The sequence below is a fragment of the Podarcis erhardii genome, assembly GCF_964252035.2.
Source record: "Podarcis erhardii genome assembly, chromosome: 7".
NCBI lineage: Eukaryota > Metazoa > Chordata > Lepidosauria > Squamata > Lacertidae > Podarcis > Podarcis erhardii.
In genome coordinates this window covers 30611861-30622340 of record NC_138511.1, presented here as the reverse complement: position 1 = coordinate 30622340, position 10480 = coordinate 30611861, and positions in this window count along the sequence as shown.

The window sequence follows — 10480 nt, the reverse complement described above, 5'->3', positions numbered from 1 at the left end:
TGAAAATAAAACATTAAAATTATCAGTAAAAACGACCTTTTCAAAAATTCCATAAATAAATAAATCAGCAATAAACTAAAAACATGCATCAACATTCTACATGCCTGGACAGGCTTACCTAAGCAAAAAAAAATTCAGCAGGTGCCGAAAAGCGTACTGTGAAAGCTCCTGCCTCGTGTCAATAGGCATGGAGTTCCAGAGTATAATGGAGCTCTGCATGTGCTTAGATACGTGTCAGAGGCTTTGGCAGTCCTGTTGCTCTCCCAAAGATACTGTTCCTATAGCCTACTGTTGTCAAGCCTCAGAACGTTGCATACAAATATATGGTCAAATATTAAGAAATGGGTCCCCAAATACATGTTTAGCTCCAGAGTGGGTTCTGGGTCTGAAAAGGTTGAAGATACCTGGTCTATACATTTTCTTATTACAAACAAAATAGATCTGAAGAGGACTGAAGAGTCCGTCTAGGGTTATATTTAAACAACAAATGCCACAGTCCCCCTGCTGACAGTGATTCTCTTCAAATGCTTGCAGTTTTTCATTGGGCACAGACTGATGATCAGTTTTCCTCTTGTTCCCTGGAAAGACCAACCTTCGAGGGTTTTTTCTGTTGGTCTACAACAGCCAAGGGCATCGACAGCTATGGCAAAGCTTTGCTCCCTTTGCTTTGTCTCAGCAGATTCAAGTGGGAGAATTTATATGTAGAATGTGAAGAGGACATGTTCAGTTTTCATGTGACCATGGATAATCCTGGCATTTATTTTTGCAAACTTTTCAGATTGTTTGTTCCTGTAAGTTAATGAAAGAGATGAATTGTTACGATGTAGGCCTTAGTTAGCTGAGCAGGCAACAGACTCCTTAAGTTTTCAAACAAATAAAAGCGAAAGACAATGGGAACCTGTGGCCCTTCTGACCTTGTTCAATGCCCCGTGCTATTTTTCTAGAAAAAGAGGTGCTGGAAATCACCATGAACACCTCTCTTGTTCTCTTAGAATGGCAATGGAGAGGTGTTGGAACCCACCTGAAAGGTGCCAGAACTGAGTTTCTGTGAGTTCCCCCTGAAAAAAAGCACTGCCAGCTCCCATTATCTCTGATAGTTGGGAGTCCAAGAGCCTCTGGAGGGCCACATGGTTCCTATGCTGGAGTTGGAAGGCTGCAACAGCGCGTTCTAGCACATGCAGAATGTAAACATGTCAAAGGACTTGGGTTCAGGCCTAACCTTCCTGGTTTCTGCTGGTAGGCAAATGGCAGGAAACGGCTGCAAATTTTGCTCTTGCTCAGCCTTGGCTTTCTCCTCTGCTTCTTCCTTGTGACCAAACAGAGTTTGCATATAAAAGTGGGACCTCCCCTTGACCCACCCACCCACCAAGGGCGCCTGCTGGCCAGCTGAAAAACCGCTGGCATGTCCTGTATGTGGCTTAATGTCTTCAGCTCTCTTCTGATTCCACCCAGCTATTTCTGTCCCACACATCAACATTCCTTCTCTCCCTCCCTGGCTTCCAGTGGAAACTGCAAGCAGACACCACCAACTTAGATGGCTTTAAAAGAGGACTAGGCACATTCATGGCAAAACAAGGCTAACAGGGACTGCTAGTCAGGATGGCTATGCTGTGCCTCCAGAGTTGGAGGCAGCAATGCTTCTGAATACCAGTTGTGGGAAATCTCAGGAGGGAGGGAGAGCCCTTGTGCTCGAATCCTGCTGGCCTTTGTGACGCTGAATAAGATGGGCCATTGGGCTCTTCTGATGTTCTGATGGAAGAAACACGCTTCTTGGAGGAAGCACAGTACCTTAAACACACAGCCAAACTTTGACTTGAAAAAGAAAGACACACACCCATTCCTCCAGATAGGACAAAGGAAGGAAGAAAAAAGGTCTTGCCTGGTAGGAGTGGGGAGAGTGTCGTTTCGAAAGATGGCAATCCAGGAATGCGAAAAGCTTTCTCCTGCATGCAGTTCTGCCTTTGTGCAGCTGGTTATAGGAATGGCCTCTTTAAAAGTAATTGCTTTGGTGCATCCTTGGTCCCCTCCCCTCTCGGCTGCCACACTAAGTGGGAGGGTGGTGGCAACAATTATCAGAGATTGGCAACACCATAGGGCTGTTGTGTTGCAGCTGGGCAGTGAAGGGAGTGGGAGAGGCTTCTCTTAGGCTTCTGCTCTTTGTCACACATCCCAGTTCTTGTTTCCCTTGCCTTCTGCCCCTTCTCCCCTCTGTGTTGCTCCGTAAAAGGACCTCCCTCTGTGAAGCAGAGTGTTTCCTTCTCTTCTGCAAAGGCTGGGCTTTGGAAAAAGCACTCACATAGCAATGCTGTCTCCCTAGAAAAGGGGGAAATAGAAGACTTTGATCCACAAAAACCACCCCCCTAGGCCCTGATGGGTGAAAGACTATAAACCCAAATCTCTCCCCTGAGGGCCACCCCACCCCTCAGCCTTCAAGACCTGAGCCCAGATCCTGCAAAAACATGTGAAGAGTCAAGTCCTGCAGAGATCTGGCAGTGGCATCTTCCATGTGTTGTGCAGTGACTAGTGATGTACAGGGCCTTCTTCCGTCGTGGCTGTTTCTGCATGACAGCAAAGTCCTGATGGCAGGAAGACGCCTGCTGGCCCCTGAGCTACAAGGGGAGCCTCTGCACAAAAATGTGAGGCCATCAAGAACTATTTCTTCACCCCCGCCACCCCAAAAAAGGCATCTCCACTAGCATTTATTCATTTGAATATATTAATTATCTCAAACAACTATGTTTCTTCTTATCCCTCAACTGTTCCACTGTTCCTTCCGTATGCGTGGTGTCTCTTGTACACATTGAGCCACCCGCACAGAGTCTCTGCCACTCCTGCTGTCTGCCCCAGAGATCAGTGCCAAGCGAGTTTGAGGCAGCTGTAGCCCCGAGGATGGAATCTCAGGGCTCGATGCCATTTCCAGCTTCCGGTTCTGTAAGGAGCCTCGCTCTCTATCTCAGGAGTTGGCATGTGATGCAGAAATAAATTTTCCATTTATTTTTAACTTGCTCGGTAAGTGTGTATGCGTGTGTCTGTGTCCTTCTGTTTTGCAGCGTTTGGTTTCCACTTGCAGAAGCTGTGAGGGCCATGGGGGCAAGCGGTCAGCCTCACCAGGGGCTCCTCCTCTTCCTCCCAGGAGACCTGGCTGTCCACAGGGCATCCGCCCCGTGCCTCAGCCAACGTCTGACTTGGATTGCAGGTTGTGGGTGGCAGTTATGTAACCCTCCTCAGACAACATCGGGTAGTTTTGCATCAGGGAAGCCAAGCAGATTATGGACGGAAGAACGATGTGAGACCAAAAGCAAGCCGGGCAAACTCTAGAGCTAGTGATAAAGCTATACCCTCCATGCCTTCTGCTACATGACTCAGGGTGCAGAGTAATGTACAGGTATCAGTCTTGGGGGTGGCAAAAGGAGCGTGGCCTGAGAATTCATGGGTGAGCAAATATTTGAATCCGACTCCAATACCAGTACAGTGGTACCCCGGGTTACATACGCTTCAGGTTACAGACTCCGCTAGCCCAGAAATAGTACCTCGGGTTAAGAACTTTGCTTCAGGACGAGCACAGAAATCGTGCTTTGGCGGCGTGGCAGCAGCAGGAGGCCCCATTAGCTAAAGTGGTGCTTCAGGTTAAAAACAGTTTCAGGTTAAGAAAGGACCTCCGGAACGAATTAAGTACTTAACCCAAGGTACCACTGTATCTCCTATGGCACCCACAAAAAGCCCCAGAAAATCTCCCTTCCATAACCTGCAATGCAATGCAAGACAATTTCTTTTCCTGTTCAGCCCCTGCTTCCTCAATTCCATTCCTGCATCCAACCTCCTTGAACACAACCGCATTTCACTGAGCACCAAGTTAGGGCTCTGCCCTCGTTCCCCTCCTGGGCAGAGGAGAGGTGCAAAGAGCTTCTCCTTGTGAGCGGGGTGTCCACACATGGCCATAAGGTGTGTTTGCTGCCTTCTGCACATTGTTTTTTTGCCAGTGTCCACAAACTGTTGTCTTCAAATTGTTAGTAAGCCATTCTTTGGGTGTTCTCAAAGCATCTTTCAGTTGAACATTTATAGGCCATTGTTCTACATTTCACAATGCCTTCCAGAACTTCTTCTTAATTTAATTATGGTGGTTTTTAATGTGATGGCAGAGAAGGAAGTGTGTTAGCATGGACCCCTTCCAAACTGAGGCTGGACAGTTTAGGTGTTAAGTATTTGCACAACTGGACTGCTTAAGTGTCTGCCGTTTATTTGCAAGCGAAGAGGATGGGCAACTCAGAAGGAGCCACCTCCTAGGCCATGCCCACGTAACCTCCTAGGCTCTGCCCAGGTGCCCTGCCAGGTCCACCAGCCCCCATTGGATGCTGGAAATCGGAGTCCGGAGAGTTCTGGAGGGTGCCACGTTGGCCCCCCTGGCTTAGAATAAATGTAGCAATGGAAATGTTTGCCAGCAAATTCTGGTGCCGCATGCCCCTCCCTCACTTGGGCCCTGGCACTGCTCCCACCTTGGCCAGAAGCAAAAATGGACCAAGGGCTTTGTTCTGCTGGAAGGTCCAGCAGGGAAGGGGTCAAGGCCCTTCTGCCTCTGAAATACTGTTCTCCTTCCCCAATGCTGCTGCTGCCACCCTGTGCCTGGCATTTCAAGTGGGCAGGGCAGGGAGGGAGGGAGGGGGGAGACAGACAGCCTTTGCTTGTTTCCTTCCAGTCCTCTCCCAGCTTTTCTTCTTCCTGGGCCTCCTTCAGCGGGTGGGAAATAAAAGGTTTTCTGTTCCCTCTATGCTAATAAGCCTGGATGTCTTTGCCACAAGTTGCCTTTCTCTCTCTCTCTCTCTTTCTGCCTGACCTCTGGGAAACGTCCATGCCAAGGAAGGAGAAAGTGGAAATTTGCTGCACACCAAATGGCTGCTTACAGGGCGCCTTGGGGAGCACCATTCTATAGTATTTGCCCCCCTCCCTTCTTTTTTTACTAGCAGACATGGAGCAATGCAGAGGGAGAAGCTGGGTTAGGCTGGTGCTGCAAAGAGCCATACGGTGTGGCTGTAAGCCTTGCAGAATTCACTGTGGCATAAAACCCCCCTTGGGCTGGAGCTCAGGTTGGCACATGCATAGAATCACAGAATGCTAGAGTTGGAAAGTGTCCCCAAGTGGTCATCCAATCCAGCCCTTGAAACGCTTAGACATATTTTCCGCCGTTTCTCCACCTTGACAGTGCATCTGTCAGGGGCTCCTTCCAGGCACTGCGGCTGTTTGGGGGGTACCCACCCACAGTTCACTGCAGGCCAGGAAGGAGGTAGGAATAACTTGCTGGCAGAAGCCCCCTCACCTATTGCTCTCCACCCTGACTCCAGGGAACAGCAGAGCTGTGGGGCAGAGGAGGGAGAGCCCCCACCTGCCTCCTGAGGGACTTAATTGCTCAGTCCCATCAGCCAAGTGCCAAAGGACCCTTGGCACTAGCCAGATTGCTGGCATAGAGCCTGCAGGCCAGGCCGGTGCTTCTGTGTAGGACGTATTGCACCCCTTAATATGTTTCTAGCCCACCTTCTCCCCAAGCTGGGATTCAAGGTGGCTTACAGAATTTCAAAACATCAGTTATTGAATACAGGGTAACTAGTTAGAAACAATACAGTGGTACCTCGGGTTAAGTACTTAATTCGTTCAGGAGGTCCATTCTTAACCTGAAACTGTGCTTAACCTGAAGCACCACTTTAGCTAATGGGGCCTCCAGCTGCCGCTGCGCCGCCGGAGCACAATTTCTGTTCTCATCCTGAAGCAAAGTTCTTAACCCGAGGTACTATTTCTGGGTTAGCGGAGTCTGTAACCTGAAGCGTATGTAATCTGAAGTGTATGTAACCCGAGGTACCACTGTAATTGAAATGCTTCTGTTGAAATACCATTTGCCCCAACAGCAGCCCAGTGACCAGAGCCTGCTTCTGATGGTGGGGGAAAGGAACCCCCCTTTTTTTTTTTACAATTGAACTAAGGCCACTGTTTCTTTGAACTGCTCTTTTTTTTTTTTTTTTTATAATAATTTTTATTGATTTTACAACATAAAGAAAAAACAAAACAAACATAATGCGACTTCCCCAAACCTCCCCTTCACTGCATCCAAATTTCAAAATTTTTAGCAATTCTTCATCCCATTTTTATATTTAATTCTCTTTAAAAAGAGTTTCTGCTTTATAAATTTCGATTTATAGCTGTAATTCTTAGTGTCCAATCCCCTGACATCTTAACATTCCAAAATTTTACAACAATTTTTAAGATAGATTTTAAATTTTTTCCAGTCCTCCTCCACTGTCTCTTTCTTCTGGTCACGGATTCTGCCGGTCATCTCTGCCAGTCCCATAAATTCAGTCACCTTGGTCTGCCATTCTTCCAGAGTAGGTAATTCTTTAGTCTTCCAATACTTCGCCAAAAGGATTCTTGCTGCTGTTGTTGCGTACATAAAAAAGGTCCTATCTTTCTTTGGTACCAATTGGCCGACCATGCCCAAGAGAAAAGCCTCCGGTTTCTTTACAAATGTCCACTTAAGGATTTTCTTAATTTCATTATAGATCATTTCCCAGTAGGCCTTAATCTTTGGGCAGGTCCACCAAAGGTGATAAAAAGTTCCTTCACATTCATTACACTTCCAACAGTTGTTATTGGGCAAATGATATATCTTTGCAAGCTTGACTGGGGTCATGTACCACCTATAGATCATTTTCATTATGTTCTCTTTCAGGGCACTACATGCCGTAAATTTAATACCTGTGGTCCATAACTGCTCCCAGTCAGCAAACATAATATCATGACCAATATCTTGTGCCCACTTAATCATGGCTGATTTAACCGTTTCATCTTGTGTGTTCCATTTTAGCAGCAGATTATACATTCTAGACAAATTCTTAGTATTGGGTTCTAGCAATTCTGTTTCTAACTTTGATCTCTCCTTCTGAAATCCTAGTTTTCTGTCCTGCTTAAAAGTTTCATTAATCTGGTAATAATGTAACCAGTCTCGGACTTTAGGTTTCAATTTCTCAAAACTCTGTAGTTTCAACTTTTCACCATCATATTCTATAATTTCACAATATTTTGGCCAGTCTGTATCCATGTTCAATCTTTTTACCGCCTTAGCTTCCATTGGTGACAGCCACCTGGGGGTTTTACTTTCAAACAAATCTTTATATCGATTCCATACATTATACAATGCTTTCCTAATAATATGATTTTTAAAATTTCTGTGTACCTTTACCTTGTCATACCATAAATATGCATGCCAACCAAAACTATTATCATAACCTTCCAAGTCCAGAATATCTGTATTCTCAAGAAGTAGCCATGGTTTCAGCCAGCAAAAAGCTGCTGCTTCATAATAAAGTTTTAAGTCCGGCAGGGCAAAGCCCCCTCTATCCTTTGCATCAGTCAAAATCTTGAATTTAATTCTGGGTTTTTTGCCCTGCCAGACAAATTTAGATATATCTTTCTGCCACTTCTTGAAACAGTCCATCTTATCTAAAATTTGCAATGTCTGGAACAAAAACAACAATCTCGGCAATACATTCATCTTAATTACAGCAATTCGGCCTAACAAGGAAAGTCTCAATCTTGACCATATATCGAAATCTTTCTTCACTTCAGCCCAGCATTTCTCATAATTATCTTTAAATAGATTCACATTCTTAGATGTTAAGTTCACCCCCAGATATTTTACCTTTTTAGTAATTTCCAAACCCGTTTCTCTTTGAAAACTATCTTTTTCCCCCACCGTGAGATTTTTTTCCAACACCTTTGTCTTGTGTTTATTCAATTTAAAACCTGCTACCTGACCAAATATTTCAATAAGTTCCAAAACTCTTTTTGTGCTAGTTTCTGGCTGTTGTAGTGTCAAAACTAGGTCATCTGCAAATGCTCTTAGCTTATAATGTTTAGTTCCGACCTGTATACCTTTAACCAGCTGGTCTCTTCTAATCATGTTAAGGAAAACCTCCAGTACCGATATAAACAATAGAGGGGAAATTGGGCATCCCTGTCGTGTCCCTTTCTCTATTGGAATTTCATCCATAACCATACCATTTACAATAAGTTTGGCCTTTTGCTCAGAATAAATTGCACTTATACCATTTTCAAAGTTCTTGCCTACCCCCATTCCTTGGAGATTCCTCTTCATAAAACTCCAACAAATATTGTCAAAGGCTTTCTCTGCATCCACAAAAATCAAAACAGCTTTTCTATTTATGTCAGTTTCCAAAAGTTCTAGAATATCTATAATATTCCTCACATTGTCTGACAAATGCCTGCCTGGTAGAAAGCCTGTTTGGTCCCTGTGAATCTCCTCTAACAGCACTTTTTTGAATCTTTTTGCTAGAATGTCTGCAAAAATTTTATAATCCACATTCAAAAGTGATATAGGGCGGTAATTCTTGACTTGATGTTTCTCAGTTTCTGTCTTTGGTATAAGTGAGATGAATGCTTCCTTCCACGATTCGGGAGCCTTTTTCCCCTCCAAAATTTGGTTGCAGACTTCTTTCAATGGTTGTATTAACCAATCCTTCAATACTTTATAATATCTCGCAGTTAATCCATCTGGTCCTGGTGATTTTCCCAGCTTCATATCCTGGATGGCACTCTCTATTTCTTGGTCTGTAATTTTCTCGTTTAAACTCCTTCTGTTGTTTTCAGAGATTTTTGATAGTCCGTATTTTCCAATAAATTCTTCTATCTCCTGTTCATTTTTTGGCCCTTGTTTGTATAATTTCTTAAAAAAACTTTGAAAACAATTACTTATCTCATTTGGTTTATTAATAGACTTCCCATCTACTTCGAGTGATGTCACTGTGTTCAATTTTTGTCTCTTTTTCAGTTGCCAAGACAGTAGCTTCCCACATTTATCTGCAGATTCAAAAGTCTTTTGTCTCATTTGTTTAATTTTCCATTCTATTTCCTGGTTCGTCAATTCCATATATTGTGTCTGATAGAATTTTATTTCTCTTAATATCTCCTGGGATTTAGGCTTAGATCTCAATTTCTTCTCCCCTTCTTTTATTAGATTCCAAATTTTCTCTTTCTTCTCATTCTGCTTTTTCCTCTTTATTGAATTCTGTTGTATTAGGAAGCCACGCATCACGGCTTTACTTGCGTCCCAAATGATTCTTTTTTCTGTGTCTGATCTCAAATTGATCTCGAAGTAGTCTTTAAGTGTTTCTTGGGCCTTTTTGCAAATTTCCCCATCTCCAAAGAGAGTGTCATTCATTCTCCATCTAAAGGTTCCAGCTGTTGTCAGTTTCATTTCCATCTTGACAGCGTTATGGTCAGAGCAGGTCTTTGGGCAGATTTCTGTTTTTTTAACCTTTGATGCCAGATTACTAGAAATCCATATTTGATCAATTCTAGTCCATGTCATTTTTGCTTCAGAGAAGAAAGTCCCCTCCCTTTCCAGAGGGTTCCTAGTTCTCCAAATATCGATCAGATCCATAGTGTCAGTCAGGTCAAAAAAAGTCTTTGGTAGTCTTCCGTCATTAGATATTGTTTGTCTTTGGGCCTTATCCATGTTTGTAGAGACGACTCCATTCATGTCACCCATCATTATAATTTTAAAGTCCAAAAAGTCCATTAAAGTCTCATGCAACTTCTTAAAGAATTCAGCCTTCCCCTCATTTGGTGCATAAACTCCGACAATCAATATTTTTTCTCCATAAATTTGGATTTCCACTGCCAGGTATCTTCCTTGGTCATCCTTAAAGATCAATTTTGGTTCAAATTTTTCCTTGACATAAATCACAACTCCTCTTTTCTTGACTCTATCTGATGATATAAATTCTTGTCCTAATCTCTTGTTTGTTAAAAGTTTTCTATGTATCCTGGCAATGTGAGTTTCTTGTAAACAGATTACGTCTAGATGTTCCTTCTTTAATAAATGAAATACTTGAGCCCTTTTTCGAGGGTGGTTCAAACCATTGCAGTTCCAGCTGAAGAGTTGCAGAGACATTTTGGTTACTGGGTAGACCTTCCACCGACTGCACCAAGTTGTTGTTCCTCCTCAGTCGGTGCTCGGTTCAGTCCAAATGATAGATTTGAGATGTCCGGTACTTCCTCCTCGCTGACAGTTCCTTTCTGAAGATCCTCTTGATTTCTTTCCAGAAAGATCTCTTTATCCTGGTTTGTTTTTATTTTAATTTTCTTCCCTTTGTAGCTAAAGGACAGCCCTTGTGGAAATTCCCACCTAAATGGGATGTTGTTCTTCTTAAGTAGATCAACTAGTTCTTTAAATTGAGATCTAACCTCCAAAAAGTATTTAGGAATATCCTTGAAGATTTGAATCTGAGAATTTTTAATGACCAAGGCCTTCTGGAAATGTAGGTTCAATATTTTGTCTCTTTGTTCCTTTGATCCTAAGGTAATTAAACAATCTCTTGGCTTCTTCCCTTGCTTCCTGCCAATCCGAAAGGCTGAGGTTATCATAAATTCATCTTCCTCTCCATCTAGCTCATCATTCCAGAAGTCTTGAAATTTG